This window comes from Cavia porcellus, unplaced genomic scaffold (assembly GCF_034190915.1).
Source record: "Cavia porcellus strain 051 isolate PalLab524CR breed Dunkin Hartley unplaced genomic scaffold, mCavPor4.1 scaffold_34, whole genome shotgun sequence".
Taxonomy (NCBI): Eukaryota; Metazoa; Chordata; class Mammalia; order Rodentia; family Caviidae; genus Cavia; species Cavia porcellus.
In genome coordinates this window covers 8,560,512-8,582,255 of record NW_026947517.1, presented here as the reverse complement: position 1 = coordinate 8,582,255, position 21,744 = coordinate 8,560,512, and the positions used below count along the sequence as shown (strand labels likewise).

Sequence of the window (21,744 nt, the reverse complement as noted above, 5' to 3'; positions counted from 1 at the left end):
TGGTGTTTTCTTTTCTTTCCCCTCTTGCCCCATCCCAGCCACCACTGATTGTATGTCTTCATATTTAACCTATATTGCATTTCCCACATCAATGCCATAAAGTTTTCTTTGGCCAGGAATGTTGGTAGTGACTATCTTGGGTTAGAGTTAGGTTTAGAGGTAGGTTAGACTTAGGGTTAGGGTTGGACTAAGCTCCCAATTATTGCATCATTATCCACTGTATTTGTCATAAAGAAAGGACAATCAAGACAAAGCAGTGCCTTATGCTGGCAATATCTTGGCCCTGAGCTGTGTGCTGAATGCACAAAACATTAAGAGCAGTCACTGGTGGTTGGATTGTACCACTGTGCAAAATATAGGGCCCAATATGCACTCTGTGCACCACATGTGCCCTGGTCCTAACACCAACATAATCAGTATACACTGTAAATATGTAGTAAGAAAAAATATACAGTTATCTGTAAACAAAACACAAAGCAAGAAAATCCACTTCTGACATGTGGGGGAAAAAAGAGCTACTAATGAAAAATCTCACACAGGAAATACACGCTCTCCTTGGCCAGCAATGTTTCCTTTGTGCAAATGCAAATCTGTAGAACAAAGCATCTGCTGTCCTCAGTCTACGTCCTTGCTAATGGAATTTTTGTGGCTAATCCTCCTATCATAGGAACATGCACTTTTATACTTTTCTCTATGCACAACCTAATAGAGACACATAGAGGACTCACTGTGTGCTGGGTACCAGAGCTCTCCAGATGCAGATCACACTTGGGGAGACAATGAAACTCACACTGCCAATAGCTGCTGATGACAAAGTCACGGAAAGAAGGTGAAAACCAAACACAGGCAAATCAGGAACACTCAGTCTGGCTCCTAAGTTCTGTATTTGTAACTCTGCTTAGACCCCTAATTTCTATCAAAGTGATCAAAACTGCTGTCTCCTCTCTGGACTCAGGATGCAGGCTCAGAAGTGGGTCTAACAGTGACAGCTGGAGGTGCCCTGGCCCCTCTGTACAGCTGTCTTGGAGAAAGACTCTTGTCTTCCTCCACCTTCCTCCCTTGCCTCTCTCACTACATTTTGAAGGCTGAGCTGCTGCCCGGCAGTCTGGGTGGAAATGCTCAGCAGGGCCTTCAACATAGTTTTATCAGCATAGTTTTATATGTGACATACTGTGTCACATACACACAGCTTTCCAGTAAATGGTCTTGAGATAGAAAGATGTAGTAAAAAGTGACAGCTAACTGGAATGAACCATGCTTTATACACAAAGGCCCCATATCACTGTGGAGGGAGAGGAAATATATTAGGTTCTTGCCCCACTCTGTGGCCACTCAAAACTCAGCTGCCCCATTGCTGATCACACTGATTCCTGCCCCAACACACCACACTAGGCTAAATCCTCACCGACACCAAGACCAGAAAACTAGGTGTTTGCTTCTGGAGCCAATAGGCAGGAAAGTGGGAACACAGTGGTGCCTGGCAACTAGATGGCCAGACAGAAAAAAGAGATGACAGTGGCCATGACCATCTTACCTGAGGGTCAGTCACTGATACAGAGGCATATTATGCACAGGTGAGGCTTGGGCCAACTCCTTTCCAGGTACTCTCCACTCTTGAAGGACCCATAGACATACAAATAGCAGGGTGATGACACTGTCATGCCTTTATAACACAGTCATTTGGTTTGGGACAGAACAGAGATGGATGGTAACAGTTGGGAAGAATTTATCCCCAGACACTGTTGTGCTGGGACACCCTTATTTCCCTTCCTTCCAATGTGTGGTCCAGATCTCAGGGCCCTGCTTCTATTTTTGGTGCACATAGCCTTTGTTCCCTAGCCAGATCCAATTCTACCCATCTCACAGGAGCCATTTCAAAGTTACTGTTTCTACTTGGGTTGTGCCAGACAGAAGCATCTGCATTTGTCTCCCCACGTATCCAGATATTCATGCATCACATGGTAAACCACAGATTAAGTCAGCTCCTTAGATGCTCCACAGATAGGGATTTCCAGACTGACCTTGAGACCTCAATTCTGAGCACCATGTTCTGAGCAGAACTTCTAGAGCTGGGAGCTAAAATTAGGGGCTCTTCAGTCATAAGCCCTGGACCAAGTGCAACACAGGCTGGACCCAGTTTGTCCTATGTGATAAACAATCAGCCATACTTGTGGGAACAGGATTCTCTCTCAGACAGAATGGGATGAGAGGGGCACAAAACAGCCCCTCCCTAGGCCAGCCAGCTTTGTACTTTTAGGAGGAGAATGGAATATAGCAGGAGGAAGGAGGGGTGCCTGAGGAATGAGGGAATGGAAGATGGAATAACAGTAGAAAAAGGCCCTGAGTTACTCATTGAGGGACACCTGATTTTGTTACCTACCATACCTTTTTTTTTTCATTTGTTTATCAGTACCAGGTATCGAACTCAGGACCACACACTTGCAAGGCAGGCGCTTATGCTGCTGAGCTAAATCCCCAGCCTCCACCCACCATACCTTCACCCACCAGCAGACAACAGTGACACTTGACTTTGGGCAGCAACACATACACTGCCTCCTCCTGTGATTCCATTCAAAGGTCCAGGGAAGATTGGAGTGGGCAGTGGGGGCCTTGTGTAGACAAAGGTTTGTAGCAGAATGACAAAGACAGTGTGAGAGGATGTCCTGGGCATGTGGTAGTGGTATACACTCTGTGTTGCTCAACGTGGCTACTTGACACAGCCAGGGTCCAAATGCCTCCCTGACCCAACACCCTCAGGCATGGATCTCCATAGCTCATTCAAGAGTGCCATCCCAATATCTTGAAAGACACTGGGGTCCACACACATCAGAGAAGGGCTGCCCAAATCTATGGGCACCATAGCACCTGCTCCTGCCCTTGATTTGTGCTCTCCCTCATGGCATTCAACTACAACATGATGCCACATGTTAAGAACATGGCTTGAAGAATACTCGGAGGGAGTCATGTTCAGCAGGGTTTGTGCTGGGGAAGGGATCTCCCTGCCAGCATTAGTGCTGTGCCTGGTTTTAACACATCATGACACATAGGAAAAGTGAGTCCCCATGGGTTCAGGGATCAAGGGAGGCTAAGATATGCTGCTAAGTAGCTCCACTCTGTGAGAGTGGGGCCAACAGAAACTATTGTCCTCAGCCTCCAGCCTGGGACTGACTCACCTCAGACCATCGTCCAGGCAGTCTGTTCAAGAACTACATGTCTGCTGCTTGGGGAGCTGCGTTCCAGGTCCACGTCAGAACATTTGAGACCTTTCATGCCCTGTGGGGTACAGAAGAGGAATGGAAGTGGGGAAAATGTCCATCACAGGGATTAGGAAGTGATCACCATGGCACAGGTATATAACTTGTTGTCCTTTCTAAAGCTGTACCCCAACAGAGATTTTGGCTTTAGGATATGATGCATGGCTTAGAACAAGGCACAGAGACTTTAGTTTTGTGGGGCATTAAAGTGCCCTGTGTCTGCAGCATGAAATTTTCTCAGAGATAGGGAAGGTGAATTGGTATTTTAGTGGGTAAGATCCCCAGAGAGAAGAAACCACATGGAGCCAACATTAGCAACAGCAGTAAACAAGCGTCTATATTATCCAGCCTGTATATATCAGCTGCCATCAAGCATTACATTCTTGCATAGTGTCACAAGCCTGAGCACATCCATGGCTGTCTATGTTAAGTCATGCTTATATAACTATGTCCATGGTGTGCACATGCTAATCGGTTGGGTCAGATCCCATAGGTCCTCATACCTTTTGGTGTTGAAGCAGTGTGCAGTGGTTTCTCACATTCCACCACCTCAAATATCAGGGAAAATGTGTTTATTGTAAGTGACCTATAGGGTGGACTCATGCACACAAAGAGCATGACAACAATAAATGTAAAGAATAATACCACTAATCATGCCACAGTGCAGCTTATGGCCACCCAGAGCCAGGTGGATCCCAAGGATTCCCACCACTGCATGAGTAGGTCCTGTTGCAAGGCATCAAGGACACAAAACTCCATGTCCATTTCTTTTAAATTTTTTTTAAATTTAAAGATAGAAAATAAAATTAAAAGAAACAAAATACAAAAAAACAAAGAAGTGTAGAATATAGAATTCAAAAAAATTAACTCCTAAAATTACTAGTTGATACATTACATATTCTCATCTTAAAAACAGTTGTTAAAGTTACAAAACAAAGCATAAAAAGTCACTAAATACTGAAACATTGATGGGCAAACCCTTCCTTTCAGTGATCTAACAGAAATTTAGTAATATGGTCATCTATCTTTCATACTATACATATCATTATATCATTTAGAGCCCATTTCTTTGCTTTTGCTTTTACAATATATACTATACTTTTTTGGATCCCAATTCTTTGTCAGTTTTTTATTATTTTTTACACTAGAGACACAATGAGAGAGGATATTCTTAAGTTACTTTCATTTACTTATAAAGGCCTCAAATCATCCTTTTCTATAGCTGAGTAGTATTCCATTGTGAAAAAATACAATTTTTTCATCCACTTGTGGTTGACAGCATTTTGTTGTTTCCAAGATTTAGCTATCACAACTGTGTTGCACATATCATTGCACATATATCACTGTGAAATTTTTTTTTCAAATTTCTGGGAAAATACCCAGAAGGGGAATAGCTGGATTGAATGGAACATCCAATCTTAAGTTTTTTGAGGAATTTCCACACTAATTTGCACAGTGCTTTTATCAGTCTGCATTCCCACCAACAGAGGACAAGTGTTCCTTTTTCCTTTCATGCTGCCAAAATTTGTTTCAGATTATTTCTTGATGTCAGTCATTCTTTCCAGAGTAAGATGAAATCTTAGTGCTGTCTTAATTTGCATTTATTAAATCACCAATGATGGTGAACATTTCTTTATGCATTCATTTGCCATTTGTATATCTTCATCTGAGAACTGTGTACTTACCTCTGATGCCCATTTTTGGAAACGATCTTTGAATTTGAGGGCTTGACATTTTTCAATTTTTTATATGTTCTGCATACAAGTCCTTTGTCATCTATCCAGATTCTTTCTGACTCTGTGAGGGTTTTTTGACTTTATTTGATTTCTGTTTACGTACAAAAATTTTTTAGTAATATGAGATCCCAGTTGTTGATTCTTTGAAGTATTTTCCATGTGGTTGTGTTTTATTAATGAATTCTCTGCCTATTCCTATGTCTCCAAAATTTCTATCTACCATATCTTCCAGTAGATTTTTGTTTCTTTTTCAATATTCAGATACTTGAACCACTTTGACTTTAGTTTAGTGTATGGTGATAGGTATGGGTCTAGTTTCAGTCTTTAGCATGTAATGTCAATTTTTCTAACACCATTTTTTAAAGAGGCTATCCTTTTCCAGTGAACATTTTTAGCCCCTTTGACAAATTTAAGTGGCTCTGTATCTTTGTAGTAGTGTTTTCATCTTCTAATCGGTTCTATTGATCCTCAGGTCTATTTCTTTGCCAGTACCATGCTGATTTTATTATTGTGGCTTTGTAGTATAGTTTCAAGTCAGGAATTGAGATGAGTCTTGTCTTTCTGTTGTTGCCCAGAAATGCTTTTGTTATTCTAGATTTCTTCTGTTAACAGATGAATTTCAGAATTATTTTCTCTAGATATGAAGTATGTTAATGATATTTTGATTGGGATTGCATTGAAATGTATAACAGTTTTGTAAGTATGGCCATTTTCACAATATTGGCTCTTCCTAACCAAGAGCAAGAAATATCCTTCCATTTTCCAATTTCCTCTTGAATCGCCATTTTCAGAGTTGTATAATTTTCTGCATATATGTGTTTTACAATTTTAGTTAGGTTGATTCCTAAGTATTTCATTTTTTTAGATGCTATTGTGAAAGCTTATATTTCATAATTTTTCTCTCATGGAGTGTTTTGTTTGTGTACAGGGATGTTATTGATTTGTGAGTGTTGACTTTCTATCCAGCTATGCTGCTGAATTTGTTTTTTGCCTCTAGTAGTCTTTCAATTGAGATTTTGGGGTCTTCTATGTAGAGTATCATGTTGTCGGCAAATAATGATAATTTAACTTCTTTCCCTATTTTTATTCCTTTTATTTCTCCCTCTTGTCTGATTGCTCTGGCTAATATTTCCAGAACTCTATTGACTCGGAGTGGTAGTGGACATCATTGTCTTGTTCCTGTTTTTAGTGTGAAGGCTTTCAGTTTTTGTCTATTTAGTATGACATTGGTTGTATGTTTGTAATAAATGGTCTTTAGACTTTGAGGTACATAGCGTCTATTCTGAGTTACTGTAGGGTTTTTATCATGAACAGGTGTTGTATGTTATCAATAGCTTTTTCTGCATGCATTGCAATGATTAGGCGATTTTTTATTTTTGGCTCTGTTGATGTGGTGTATCACATTCATTGATTTGTGCATATTAAACCATTCCTGCATTCCTGGAATAAATGCTACTTGGTTATGTTGTATAATCTTCTTGATGATTTGCTGCATTCTATTTGCCTATATTGTATCGAGAATCTTTGCATCATTGTTCATTAGTGAAATTAGTCTATAGTTCTGCTATTTAGTTTGATCTCTCTCTGGTTTTGTAATCAGAATGACACTTGGTTCTAAGAATGAGTTAGGGAGAACTAATTCTCTTTTAATTTCATTGAAGAATTTAAGGAGTGTTGCAGTCAGATCTCTGAAATTCTTATGGAATTCATCCCTGAATCCAGCAGGATCTGGGCTTTTATTGTTGGTAAGTTTTTAATCACATTTTTTATTAATGTAGCCGATATTTGGTTACTCAAAATTGTTATATATTTTGATTGAGCATTGGTAGTTCATATTTCTACAAATCTATTTCCTCTGTTTTGCACCGGATGTGAGTAGCGATTTTCAAGGTAGATGTTCATGATGTTTTGAATTTCCATGGGATCTACAGTAATTTTTCTCTTTTCAGTCCATATTGTGTGGATTTTTTTTTCTTGAAAAGCTTGGCTTGAGGTTTATCAATTTTATTTTCTCAAAAAAACAGCTCTTTGATTCATTAATTCTTTGTAAATATTTTGGTTTCAATTTCATTAAGTTCTGCTCTAATCTTTATAATTTCCACTCTTCTATGAACTTTGGGCTTGACTTGCTCTTCCTTTTCTAGAAGCTTGAGATATAGCATTAGGTTTTTTACTTGTGTTCATTCCATTTTCTTGATGTGACTACTTATTACTGTATATTTCCCACTTAGGACTGCTTTTATTGTATCCCATAGGTTGTGGTATGTTGTTTATGCATTTTCATTGTATTATAGACATTGTTTTATTTCTTCTTTAATTTCATCTGTAATCCACTGGTTGTTCAGGATTGTTATTTAATTTCCATGTATTTATGCAGGTTTTTCCGGGATTTTTGCCATTGATTTCCAATTTTAGTGCAATATGGTCCCGTAATACACATGAGAAAATTTCGTTCCATTTACATTTACTTAAAAATGTTTTATGGGATAATATATGGTCTATTTTGTAGAATATCCCATGTGCAGCTGAGAAGAATGTATGTTCTGATATGGTTGGGTGGAATACTATGTAAACATCCACTAAGTCAATCCATGCACAGGTATCATTTAGTTAGGTCACTTCTTTGCTGACTTTTTGTCTAAGTTGATCTATCTCTTTGTGACAGTGGGTTGTTAAGGTCTCCTATTACAATTGTGTTCTTGTGTGTTTAGCTTTTCATGCCCATTAGAATTTGTCTAACATAGTTGGGTCCTCCTGTATTTGGTGCATATATATTTATAATTGTTAGTTCTTCCTCTTGTAGTTATACATGTAAAAGTTTGTAGTGGCCTTCATATCTCTTTTAATCATTTTATGTTTGAACTTCACATTGTCTGCAAACTGAATAGCTACCCCTGCTCTTTCCTGGGTTCCTGGTTAATGGAAACTCATTTTCATGCTGTGACTTTTAATCTGAGTTTCTTTTTGAGTCAGATGTGTTTCTTGTATAAAACATACTCCTTGATCCTATTTGTTGATGCATTCTGTCAATCTGTTTCTTTTGATAGGTGAGTTGAGTCCATTTACATTTATGGATATCACTAATATATACTGCTTTGACTTTGCCATATTGTGTTCCTGTTGTTGGTTTCCTGCTTTTCTCCATTATTTAGTATTTTGTCCAGCCTGGTGGTTTCTTTCTGTTGTTCTGGAGATTGTGGTCATGTTTACTGCTATCTTGCATATCTTTCAGTATTCTTTCTAGGGTTGGTTTCATGGACATGAATTGATTCAGTTGTACTTTGTCATGGAAGTATCTTGTTTCTCCATTAAATCTGAATGAAATTTTTGCTGGATACGTTAGTCTGTACTGAAAATTGTTTTCTTAAAAGGCTTAAAATGCTTCACTCCAAGCTCTTCTTAACGTGAAGTTATGTGCTGAAAATTCTGCTGTGATTCTAATAGGCTTTCCTTGATACGTGAGTTGTGTCTTTTCTCTAACAGCTTTCAGTATTCTGTTTTTATGCTGTATGTCTGGGATCTTAATTATTATATATCTGGGTGTAGATTTATGTTGGTTGTGACTGACTGACATTCTCCATGCCTCACTTATTTGTATATCAGACTTTTCTTACCTTTGGGAAATTTTCTGCTATTACTTTCTGTAAATAATTTAGTTATGTCATTAGTATCAACTCCTGTGTCTTCACTGATGCCAGTTACTCTTACAATGTTTCTCTTGTCATTGTCTTGGAGCTACTGAATTTTCACTTCATGTTGCTTTTTTGTTTTTAAAAGTTCAACCCTATCATGATCACTATGTGCAACTCTGTCCTCAAGGTATCCTCAGCTTCATTCAAATGTTTTTGCCAGCTTTCAGTAGTTTTTTGTCTTGGATATTTCTTTGCATTTGTTTCATGGATTCTGCTTGTTTTTTATGTTATTCATGCAAAGTTTCAATTTCCCATGTTCCTGTGTTGTTTTTTTTTTTTTTTGTTGTTGTTTTTTAGTTTATTTCTTCTCTAGCTATGTTGAGCAACTAGTTTAACAAGATTGGTATTTCTGTCTCTACATGAGACAGTCTTTTTAATTTGATTTCTGCTATAGCCTCATGGACTGGTTTCTTTACTTCAGTTGCTCTCTTTTGAGAGATTTCTGGTGTATGACTTTTAAGATCCTCTGTTTCAGTGTTGCCTGTTATTGCTCCTGATTGACTAATGTTTGAGGTTGCACTTTGCCAATTTGCTTGTCATTTTCAAAATTGGGGTACATAGTTGGTCTTTAAATCCCAACATAGTTTGGCCTTTAGGGTCCTACTGTGTGGTGGATGTTTGTGCAATTGCTGGGTAACAAAATGAAAAGAAGAGTCACTCTGAATTCCTCCTGCAGAGCCTATTTTGTGAGTCCTATATTCTTCCCAGGCTAACTAGCCTAGAAGTATTGATGTAGGTCAACTCTTACTTCCTGCTATTGCTATGTCTTCAGGTTGTTGCAGGTCACCAGATCTCCCTGTCTATAATGTTCATGTCAGCCTAGGCCCTACTGTGTCACTGGGTTTCTTATAAGCTCTTTTAATTTGCTCCATTTGGAGGAGACCTTATTGGGGCACTCCTCAACCTGTCCAATGTTCTCTGTGTGGAGAAGTTGATTCTTGACCCTCCTGTCAGGTTTGACAAGGGCTTATATTTGGAAAGAGCTTCATTTCTGCTCCTGTTAACCCACTGAAGACCTCTGTTTTAGGGGAAAACTCAATACATTGACTAGAGCCTGATGATGGCTTCTGTTTGCATGAGGGGCTCCTGAGTCTCTCATCGAGCCAGCATGGTAATCCATTATATTCCAAGGTTTTGGGAGAAAGGGTTAGAGTCAACGATCAATGGCAATACTAGGTCCAGCAGGTGGGGGAGTTCCTCCATGGGGTGGGCCTGAGTGGTTGTCCAGGGGGTCTTCGGTTGTCGGTCAGAGCAGTGGCCCATGGTGGCAGTCCAGGCATCTCAGGTGTACATCCATTTCTTGCAAGGCTTCTTGTTCCTATCTCTGTTTGTCAGTGATATAAATGCCAGATTCTACATGCAAGACGGCAGAAGTACCTTCTTGTGCTGTGGTTCACAAATCAAGGCTCATGTGGTTTTGCAAAACCAACTTTCACATTTGAGATGTTTCATCCATGAGCAACACCAAGCCTAGCAAGTGAGTTCATGGATTGGGCCCTGTATTGACAAAGGTTTCAATCTGGATGGTGAGGTCCATGATTCCTGCCCTTGGTAGCAACACTGCTACCAGATAAATCCCCCAGGCCACCTTTACAATATGGTGGCACCTGTTGAGTATTGTGGCACTTATAGAACTGTTTCACAATATTGCAGAGTGTCCAATATAATGTGTTTGATGGTGCCCTGGATATATGGGAAAACTCAGGTGGTCATTGTTGCGATAGTTATGATCATCCCTAGCTCACACAGACCTAAGAGGCTTCCACAGTAAGCCAATCAGTGGGCACCACCCTGATGAGCTTGTTGCCACCCCAAATGTTTGTATCATTTTTCAGTGATACACAGTTACACAGGTCAAGTCGTATCCACTGCACAATGGGGTGCCCCAATGCTGAATTTACCTGTTGCATAAAATGTGGGGCTGCATCCATGCTCCTTAGTTCCCTGTTACCCAACCCCAGACATTGTACATAACAGGCCCCAGTCCCTGTCATGTAGTCATGTTCTACAAATCAGCACCTTGCTTGCCTGGCATCTCTGATCCCAGGCTGATATTATCAACAAGGTTATGAGAGTGTGCTTATCTGCTGACAGGGTGTCATTTGCACATTCTGTAGAACTTTTCACATATATGGAGTGCTGGCTGGAGTAAATTTGGGACACATTCTGTGGGCACAACTTTATGTTATCAGCACCATTTTCCCATAGCTATAAAACCCATGTTGGGACAATTTCACTCACATTTTGCTTCAACTGTTTCACCAAGTCTCATATTCCAGGGCATTATGGGTAGAGAGAAGCATTCCCACAAGTCTCCCTCCTTAGACTAAGGGCTCTTCCACCTCCACCTTCTGTCAAGGAGCAGGCCTATCATGAAATACTAGAGAAGTCTCATAGGGACTATCCTGGTCATTGGGCCTTACCCTCAGAAGGAGGCAGTGTTCTCTGGGTCATGCAGTGTGATTTATGCAGGAGCCAGCAGTGATTCCAAGGCCTCTGTGGGGTCCAAGTGTCTACCACTTCTGAAGGCCTTCAACGTTCCCTTGGGAGTCAGATGGACTATTCCCAGTATGTACATGTCTCTTATTATTATCAGTAATCAGGTAAGTGAATACTCATCACACAAGGAGAAACCCTGCTCATGTTTTGAAGAGCAGTAAAGAGCAGATTTTGTCTTTTACATCAAAGTACAGATATTGGTGAGGAAGTGTAGGAATGAGACTCCTTCTGCCTTGCTAATGGTACATTCACTTCAGAAATCATTTTGGTAGTTAAACTAAGAGTAATACATCTGACTACCTTAACATTCTGTGCATCCAATTCTCTATGTCATAAAGAGAATTTTACAAGATAATCACATCAACATTGTTTTCCTTAAACTGAAAACTACAATGTGAATATCCAGTAAAACCTGAATGAATAAACAAACCACAGCAAGCCATGTATTGAAAGTCTGCTAAAAACATAGCAATAACCTCAGAATGACTAATTGGTGAAAAAAGGTAGAGAGGTCAAATTTTGTCTATTCATTACATACATTTGCAAAGTATGACAAGACACATGTGTGATAGAAGGCGGGTCAGTCTGTGCCTATCTGATACAAGAGAAAATATGCTGTTGTATCAAGAGTTGCTGTGTATGGATCCAGGAGACTTTGCTGGGGCTGCTACCATAGTAGCTCAGTGCACAGAGCTACATACTCAGTGAACTTGCCAATAGGGGAGAATTTGCTCTCGGGCTCTGTCCATTGTATACAGGCAGGACTCAGGAAAATAGCCTGATGTCTCCTCTTTCTGTTTTCTCTTTTCTCACTCAACATTCATCAGCTTGTCCTCAAAGAAGCTGCAGAGATAAGAGTGACTTATTTGGAGCCAGAGATTCTCCCCCCAAAAAATAACCAACAATATTGGGGAGAACAAATGAAAAGATGAGGAGGTTGGTCACAGTTATTTTGTGTGAACCTTAATAGTACCAACGCACAACCTCTGCCATATCCAGTTATTTAAGACTGAGTCAGGAACTGGGGAAAGAGCTCAGGATACAACACATGCTTACCATGCATGAGGCCCTGGGCTCAATTTCAGCACTGCTAATGAAATATAATAACACTAATAATAATAACAAGTCACAAAGCTAGGCCCATAATATAGGGAACAGCTACTCAGGATACGGCCATCACAAGATGAGGTTTCTGTGACTGAGCAGGAGCACAGGCAATAGGCCTGGTGGCACACACAGGTGTGAATACAAGAGCTATGGACATAGATATGGGGATGTAGCTCCATCCATAATGCTTGCTTAGTCTGTGTGAGGTCCTGATTTGAGGCCACAGCACCAATACATAGAAGAAATTGAGATGCTTAGGAAAAATAAGGATGGCTGAATCGATGCACTTCCACCCCTCATGAAGCCACCAGGGAAACATGTCCAGGAGTTAAGTCTCATTTCTACTGTCATACAGCAGGATCTAGCATTGTGTGCACTGTATTCCACCTCCATTCTAATCCTCCCTGGATTTTACTTCTAGTTCTGTGCGTTATGTATATGTGATACTAGCCCACAGATTTTATAAATGTTATCTCACACCACTGATGATGTTCCCAGGTAGTAGATGCCAGGATGACCTCCACAGAGCATAGGAACACATTGGGAAGGTCCTGAGAGTCATGGTTTCATGTCTAGGTTTATATAGAATGTCAGGAGGACAAGTTCAATCGAAACCCCTGACTTTTGCCTCAGAGCTGAGACCCTGCCTGCACTTCTGTATTTCCTTAGCCTTGGAAAAGCATAGCATCCTGCCAAGGATTCATCACTTGGGTGAAGAAGTTGTTGTTTATTGTGAAGGACAATGGAGATTCATTCTGTGGGCTTCCATGTTATCCTGACCAAGAATCTCTGCGAGATATCATGGAACCAGGTCCACACAGAAATCATGGAGGGAGCGAGTGGGTATGTTTAATCATCAATTTACTAGGCTCTGATAGATGTAATGACCAGATTCAACACAAACACTGTTGTCTTGTGCTTCAATGTTGTGCAGGCCACACAGTCACCCTGCAGAGCAGATGAGGTACTACCCACATTACTGTGAATGCACCTAACTTCTGGGCCTCTGTACATGTGAACACCTAATAGGGTAAGGAGAGTCCCACTAAGGCACATAGAATGGGGTGATGCCTCATTATATATACTGAAGATTGAGGAAAGGCAGGCAGGACCCCTGCTCTCTGTCCAAACACTTTGAAGGTATTTATAGTACAGCACCCCTATAGAGTGACTATGAGTAGAGTAACATTGCAGATACATCAGGCCACAAGGGTGGTAAAGTTAAGTGTATGTCAGGCTTCACTGAAGAATGGAGTAAAGGTGGTCATAGCACTATTAGGGATTTCTGTCATCACATGAGGACAACCTGGACCAGCACTGCCACATTCCAGGCAATGAAAAGGCTGGGGCTGGGATCTCTGCAACAGGCACAGGAGTTTGATGTCCAACTCTACAAGATGCCCATTTGAGTTCAACAAACCTAAGCTCACTGAAAATGAGACCTGCAGTCAGGAGATTTGGCCTGGGTCTGTGCACCTCTGGGAAGTCCATGGGACATTTTACATAGACAAAGACTCCAAGACTTGTGACCTACAGCAACACTGAGGCAAGCAGCAGTGAGTGGGTCAAAGAATGGGAAGCTTTCCTGGGGTAGATTTGTGCACAGAACTGTCTGTGACAGGCACTGGCAGGTTCTAGAGCCTGCAAGGAACAAGGAAAGTGATTTTTCTGCTGCTAACACAGGGTAGTACCTAACTGAGCCCACGTCCCACATGCAGAATTTATGCTAGATCCATCTCCAGTGACCTCTTCAGCTTTGGTAGCAAAGTGAAAACTAAGGCCACGCACCCTGTCTTGAGGAATTCTAGAGCTGAGGCTTTTACTGGCTCCACAGCAAGCATCCTAAGCTCCACTCAGGGCCAATCCTGCAAAGCACCTGCCTTTCCTTTCCCTCCTTTTGTACCCCTTGTATTATTTTCAGTTTATATTTCTACTCCTAAGTCTGTAATTATTCTAAACATTAAATTCTAGTACAATTTAAATTAAAAATTAAGATAACATTAGTTTCATAATGTTAAATTCAGTAACATATAAGCACATCATCAATTTGTACAATTTCCACATTTGTTGAGTTCCAGCTTTCTGCTCAGTTTTGGAGCCACCCAAACCCATATAGTCTCCTGCTATAACCCACCCAACTCTGACCTTTTTCTCACTGTGATTTAGTACTCTGGGTCTTTAATAACCTTTTATCAGATTCTGTTCAAATTTTACTGGATGACAGTGGCTGCTATTGCTCTTTGATAGAAGAGAAAACCCCAGATAGAGAATGAGTTCCTTCTGTGAGAGATGAAAAATTCTTGTAATTTAGAGCAGAAATCAATGCAATAGAGATGAAGAAAATAATCCAAAAAAATCAACGAATCAAAGAGTTAGTTCTTTGAAAGAATAAATAAAATCGATAAGCCCCTAGCCAACTTTATTTTAAAAAGGGAAGAAAAAGCTCAAATTCATGCAATAAGGAATGAAAAAGGCAAAATCACTACAGACCCAATAGAAATACAGAAGATCATCACCTGTTTCGGAAAACCTCTACTCTCAAAGGTTTGATAAAACAGAAGAAATAGACAGATTCACAGAAGCATATGAAGCACAAAAACTAGGTCAAGAAGATGTAAAACTGCTGAATAACCCAAATTCTTTTAATGAAATTGAAAACATAATTAATCCTTACCTACAAAGAAGAGCCCAGGCCCGGATGGATTCACTGCAGAATTTTACAAGAAATACAAATAAGACCTAAGGCCGACACTCCTCAAAATCTTTAATGAAATTGAAATGGAAGCAATCCTTCCTAAGTCATTCTTGGAAGCAAATATTACTCTAGTACCAAAAGTTAGAAATACCCAACTGAAAAAGAGAACTACAGGCCAATCTCCCTAATGAACACAGATGCAAAAATCCTCAATAAAATTTTGGCAAATAGGGTGCAGCAAATCATCAAGAAGATCATACACCATGACCAAGTGGGATTCATCTCAGGCATGCAGGGATGGTTCAATATACATAAATCAATAAAGGCAATCCACCATATCAATAGAGTCAAAAGTAAGAATCACATCATCATTTCTATATATGCAGAAAAAGCATTTGATAAAGTCCAACATTCATTTATGATAAGAACCTTGCAGAAAATTGGAATAGATCATCTTTACTGCAACATAATAAAGGCCATTTATGACAAACCAACAGCCAGCATCATACAAAATGGCCAAAAGTTGAAAGCCTTTACTTTAAAATCAGGCACAAGACAAGGATGTCCCTTTTCACCGCTCCTATTTAATATAGTACTGGAAATACTCGCCAGAGCAATTAGACAAGAGAGAGAAATAAAAGGTGTAAAGATTGGAAAAGAAGAATTTAAGTTATCACTATTTGCAGATGATTTGATACTCTACATAGAAGACCCCCAAAACTCCATTGAAAGACTCCTAGATATAATAAATAAATTCAGCAATGTAGATGGAGACAAAATCAGTACTCAAAAATCAATAGCATTCCTATACACTAACAACAAAGTCACAGAGAAAAAAAAACTAAGAGAAGCCACACCCTTCACACTAGCAATCAAAAAATGAAATATTTAAGGAATTACTCTCACAAAAACAGTGAAAGACCTATACACTGAAAAATGAAATTGAAGATGATTTCAGAAAATGAAAGGACATCCCTTGCTCATGGATAGGAAAAATAAATATTGTGAAAATGGCCATTCTCTCAAAACTGTTATATAGATTCAATGCAAGCCCAATAAATATACCATCAACACACCTCATAGATCTCAAGAAATCCCTCCTAAAATGCATCTGGAGCAAGAAGAGACCTAGAATAGCAAGTTCTAAGCAGCAAAGGCAAGGCAGGGAGCATCACAATCCCTGACTTGAAGTTAAACTACAAAGCAACTGTAGTAAAATTAACTGTAGTAAAATTGCCAAAGCAACTGTAGTAAAATGCTACTGGAATCGAAACAGAGCTAAAGATCAGTGGAATAGATGACAAGATACAAACACAACTACAAACACACTCAACCACGTCATCTTTGATAAAGGGGCCAAACATGTTCACTGGAGGTACGACAGTCTCTTTAATAAATGGTGGTGAAAAACTGGTTCTCCACATGCCAAAAACTAAAACTAGACCCATGCCTATCACCATATACTAAAATAAAATCTGAATGGATCAAAGATGTAAATATTAAAACAGAAACACTAAATCTATTGGAAGACAAACTGGGTAAAAACCTTGAAGACATAGGGGTAGATAGAGAATTCATGAACAAGACTCAAACTACATGGGAAATACTTCCCAGAGTCAATGAGTGGGATTACCACTTATAAAAAGGTTTCTGCACATCAAAAAATAATCTCTAACATAGGGAAAAGAAAACCTATGAACTGGGAAAAAATCTGAGTGAACTGTCCCTCAGACAAAGGACTTCTTTCTAAAACATATAAAGAATTAAAAAAAATCTGACCCCCAATATTCAAAGCCCCAATCCAAAAATGGGCATCTGAAATGAATACACAATTCTCAGATGAACAAATACAAACAACAAATAAATACATGAAAAAAATCTTCACCATCATAGGTCATTAGAGCAATGCAAATTAAAACCACACTGAGATTTCATCTCACTCCTGAAAGAATCGTCAAGATCAAGAAAACCACCAACAACAAATGTTGGAGAGGCTGTGGGGAAAAAGGAACTCTCCTGTACTGTTGGTGGGAGTGTAGACTGTGCAAACATTGTGGAGGTCAGTGTGGATATTTCTCAGAAAGCTGGGTTTGAAAGCCCCATTTGACCCAGATATACCACTTCTAGGCATATTCTCAGAAGAACTGAAAGCATGATACCACAGTGACATATTTGCACCCATGTTTATAGCAGCACAATTTGTAATAGCCAGATCTTGGAAACTACCTAAGTGTCCATCAACTGAGGAATGGATAAAAAAGTTGTGGTATTTTTATACAATGAAGTACTACTCAGCTATAAAGGATGATCACCATGAGATATAAATAAATGGATGCAGCTTCAGAACATACTCATAAGTGAAATAAATCAAACTCACGTGTATAAATACCAAATAGTTTCCCTAGTGTAAGAAATGATAAGAATACATAAAAGTACATGGTAATCATGATTCCCATCATATTGGTTTGAAGCAATATAATGTTTTCATTCATTAATTGGAATGGTTTTAATCTGGGTTGTTCGATTTTATTGTCTGTGATAGTACGAATAGCTATTTTGAAGAAAATTAGGCAGCATAATAGCTAGTGCTTATTTAATATCATCCTGTTTTGAAGTCCTATCAAGTTGTTGTTCATCTGTTTCAATTGGTTTTAACATGTTGTATCATATTATATTTTAATATGTGTGATAGTATAAACAAATTTTTTATAGGCAAAGAGATAGTATAGAAACCATTGTTCGGTTTCTATTAGCTGGTTCTAAATATCCTGCAATACTTCCATTCTCTTGAATGATTTCACACTGTCTTGATAAGTTTGATGCTATAGTATACAAAGTTAAACTCAAATATTTCAAGGAAAGGGAAACTATGTTAACAGCTATTATGTCAGGCTATCTGGTCGTGAAACACAATAATGCTTAAATTGTTCATTTCTGACCTGTGTTGTTCTATTGATATGTCCTCTTTTATCTCAATTGCCCTTTTTTTCTTTTTTAAAAAATTAATTTCTTATTATTTTTAAGGGAAAACTAAATTTAAAATAGCACGATACATTATAGTAACTTTTTTGTTTTCTTATTAGCTGTTTTGAACCCCTGTATGGTTCTCCACATCTTGTCCTGACTGATTTTACTACATTCTGTTTTGTTTAATAGCATCAAGTTTGAGGGTATAGGCAACCACTTTGAAGGCAAAAAGATATTCTATGATGCTCATTATGGTTTGACTATTATCTTCTTTGGAAGTCCCGTAAGGTCTCCAATGTGGGTTTTATTCGCCCTGTTCTGTACTGTTTTGTTCAAATCTATTATACCAGATGATAAAGGAAACTCTTTTTAAGATAGCAAGAGGCATAATGGTAACCATTGTTGATCACCTGGTATTCTCTTTTTGCATTATGTATTATGTCCATCCTCCTGTTCTAACTGACTCTGTTTTGCTTTGTCATGTTGGGGTTTTTTTGTTTTTGTTTTTGTTCTTTTGCTTTGTTTCATTTGTTATGTTTTTATTTTTGTTTTTTTTTTCCTCTTCAAAGAAAAAGTTATAAGAACTGTGGGAATAATAAAACTCCAATGTGTAATTGTTATTATAAAAAAGAAAGGAAAAGAAAAGAAAGTGATCTAAAGGATATAACTGTATGTATATTTAAGTGTATAGAATAGAAAACCATATTATTGAGTTTTTGTTGGATCATTGAACAGAACTGTCTACAACTTCACTGTCCACTTTGTATGCTTTAATTTTGTAATCTGGACAACTGTTGAGATGGCAATAAATTAGTGATTTCTTACTGTATTTTTTTCTTGAAATTCTGTATTACTTGTACCCTCTTATTGTTTCGTTTTGTTTTGTTTTTGTCTTTTAATAAAAAAAACCCAGAATCATCACACTTGGCCAACAAATGCAGAAAACGCTGAGCCTCCAAAACTGATTCATGCAGGCACACATCCCTGAGATGTGTTGAGTCTCCATCTGATGGCAGGTTTTAAGGCAGGTGCTGAATAGCACTGGGGAGATTATGGGGGTAGAGCAGAGACCTGTCTGGCAGCTCACATCAGAGCACTACACACATTTGTCACTGGACCTGGCAGGGTTAACAACAGACATTTATTCCTTACAGAGAGCTGCACAACTTTGCAAGATTTCCTTGAAAGAGTTTGATTCACAGCTATTTGAAGCAGGAAGGAATTGGGACCATCCCTCTCTTCCACGTAAAGGGTGTGTGGTACCAGTGTGGGTCATAGGAAGCAGGGAAAGCTGCAGGGATGCTGAGATTGGTCTCCCTGGATCCACAGGGAAAGAAGCCAAGGAATCTGATCATGAAATAATACATGGATGTGAGAACAAGTATCTCAGTTTTGAAGGGGAAATGTCTCTGACATCAATGTGCATCTACACATAGACCTGTAAGAATCTGTGTGTAAGAATGGTGTCTGCATAGTTTCCTTTTTTTTTTTTTTTTTTTTTTTTTTTGGTCTTTTTGAGACGTGGTCTTGCTATGCAGTTTAGGCTGGACTTGAGCTCACTTTTTAGCCCAGGCTGGTTTCAAACTTGCAAGGATTCTCCCACCTCAGCCTCCTGAGTGTTGGGATTACAGGTGTGAGCCACCACACTCGGCTCAAAAACTTCATAGTTTCATACCATGCAGTTTTACAGTATATAAATTTATATAAAGTATGCTATAGTGTATAAAGCATATTATATAGTTTCATAGTATACAAACTGCATAGTATGAAAACTTTATTTATAAAAGTGTTTTCATATTTTCTTTATTAGTATCTACTTATGGTACATTAAAATAAGAAAAGAGGAAAAAGAGGTTGTTTATTTCATTCTGAGACAAGGTCCCGCTACGTACTGCAGCCTGATCTTGAACTCAGCAAGTATTTCATGCTAGCCTGGCATTCACTGTGATTCTCCTGTCTAACCCTCCAAAGTGCTGGTATTATAGGCATGCACCACCATGCCAGCAAGAAAATATTTTTTATTTCATTTTTTATTTTAAAGCGAATAAAACGAAACGAAACAAAACAAAACAGAATAGAGTCAATCAAAACAAAAAGATGAGCATGGTACATGACTTAAAAAGAAAGTCCAACAGTAGGTTGTGTGGCCTGTCTCTCAGCCTGTACAGAAAATGACTCAACCTCTTGCTGAACACCAAATTTGCCAAGAAATTTGGGCAAATACCTAGATTTTAAAAGATGTAAACGTGTCTTGTTTAGGCACCAATTCATATCAAGTGGCAGGGAAAGAGCAGAGAACTTTGACTTAGTATTTCCAAATTCTGGAATTTATCCCAAGGAAAAACGATACATGTTCAATTAAAGTTTTCTAAGAGGAACTAGACTTGTGTACATGGTCAGTAACAGGATAACTAAGTACAACTCTACCTAAGCATATAATATAAATATTCAACACTATGCAAATATATAAATGATGTGACCAAAACTGGGGAGTAATGGTCAGAGACAGCAGAATAGGAACAAGAAGAATATTCTGCAGCAGGGTTCAACAATGTGGGTGCATTTTTTTATGGACTTAAATTGTGGAATCACACTTCCTCATGCCTCAAAGCCCCATGCCGCATTCAGACTCCTGACAAAACCTAAACATCCCTCACAAACCTAAACACCCAAGTAGCGCCAATATTAAAAGAAGCAGAAAGCCCCTTATCAGTGAAACGGACTGGAGCCACAGCACGTACTGGTAGAATAATAACTGCTATCTTACTAAACATCTCAGTCCTCTCTTGGTTTCTGCAGGGAGGAGCTCCTAGTGGAATGAAATCGTCATTTTGGGGGTAAATATCCGCGGCTCAGCATGGCCAGGCTCACTGACAGCAGAGGCCATGTGAGACCCCAAGCCGCCTCCTGCAGGTCCCACACCAGGGCTGGGCTGCCAGTAGCCTGGCTGTGCTGACCCCGACGGAGAGCAGGGAGGAAGGAAGAGAGGGACCCTGCGGGCGGAGGCCGGGTCACCCCCAGCGCCGCTCCCGCCACCGCCCTGGCCCGTGACACCACCATAAGGACTCCCTGCCCGGGCACCTGCGCCCACTAACGTGGGGGCCGCCGGGCCGCGCCGCTGCTCGCTGCCGGCTCCCTCCAGCCTACCTGGCCCAGACCCCAGCTCAGGCCCCGACGCAGCCTAGGCCGCTGAAGGAAGAGAGCACTGGTCTTCAGACAGCATCTCTAGCGGCAAAATGGCGACTCCAAGCAGAAGACCGGCATGCACTGCGAGGGCGAGGCGGGGCGTGGGCAGGTCTGAGCTGCGATGTGGAGCCTCTTGGCTCAGGCTGTCCGTGGGCGTGGCCCGCCGGGTGTGGGGCGGGGCAGCAGAACCTTTGGTCCTGGAAGGGGGTGGGGCGAAGGGTGTGAGGGAAGGGTAAGGGGCAGGGCTAGAAGTTGCGACAAAGCAGGCTCCAAGCCTGCCAGTGGGGCAAGAATGAGGCAGTGGGCGTGGCAGTGGGGGTTAGGGTCCCACTGAAGCAGGGTGTGGCTGCCGGTGAAGGTCTCTGATGAGGCTTCTGGGAGACTCGAGCCCCAGGCCCACTATGACAGGAAGCAGAGGAGTGGACTGTGTCCCAGACATGGAATTTATTGGTGTCTGGACTCAAATCTTGTAGCTCTGAAACCTTGGGCCCACTGCTTCTCTTCTTGGAGCCTCAATTTCCACTACTGTCATTCTCCTATTACTTTGTTTTGAAATATTGTGGATTTTTTTCCATTCAAAAAAAAAAAACATGATGAATGGCAATAAT

The 21,744-nt window shown here is 39.9% G+C and overlaps 1 protein-coding gene across 6 annotated transcripts in view; it reads right to left on the bottom strand.

Moving 5' to 3' along the window:
- The window catches only part of LOC106026198 (zinc finger protein 709-like), a 110,084-nt gene extending 88,853 nt beyond the window's left edge, over positions 1–21,231 (bottom strand). For 3 of the 6 annotated variants that reach the window (XM_063243179.1, XM_063243180.1, XM_063243181.1), the window contains exons 1-2: positions 21,098–21,231; positions 3,174–3,273 (exon numbers count right to left, since the gene is read on the bottom strand). The gene's annotated coding sequence lies outside the window, so the exon portion shown is untranslated. The remainder of the gene's footprint in view (positions 1–3,173; positions 3,274–21,097) is intronic. The other 3 variants (XM_063243182.1, XM_063243183.1, XM_063243184.1) reach the window with 1 other exon arrangement.
- Positions 21,232–21,744: the final 513 nt, after the last annotated feature.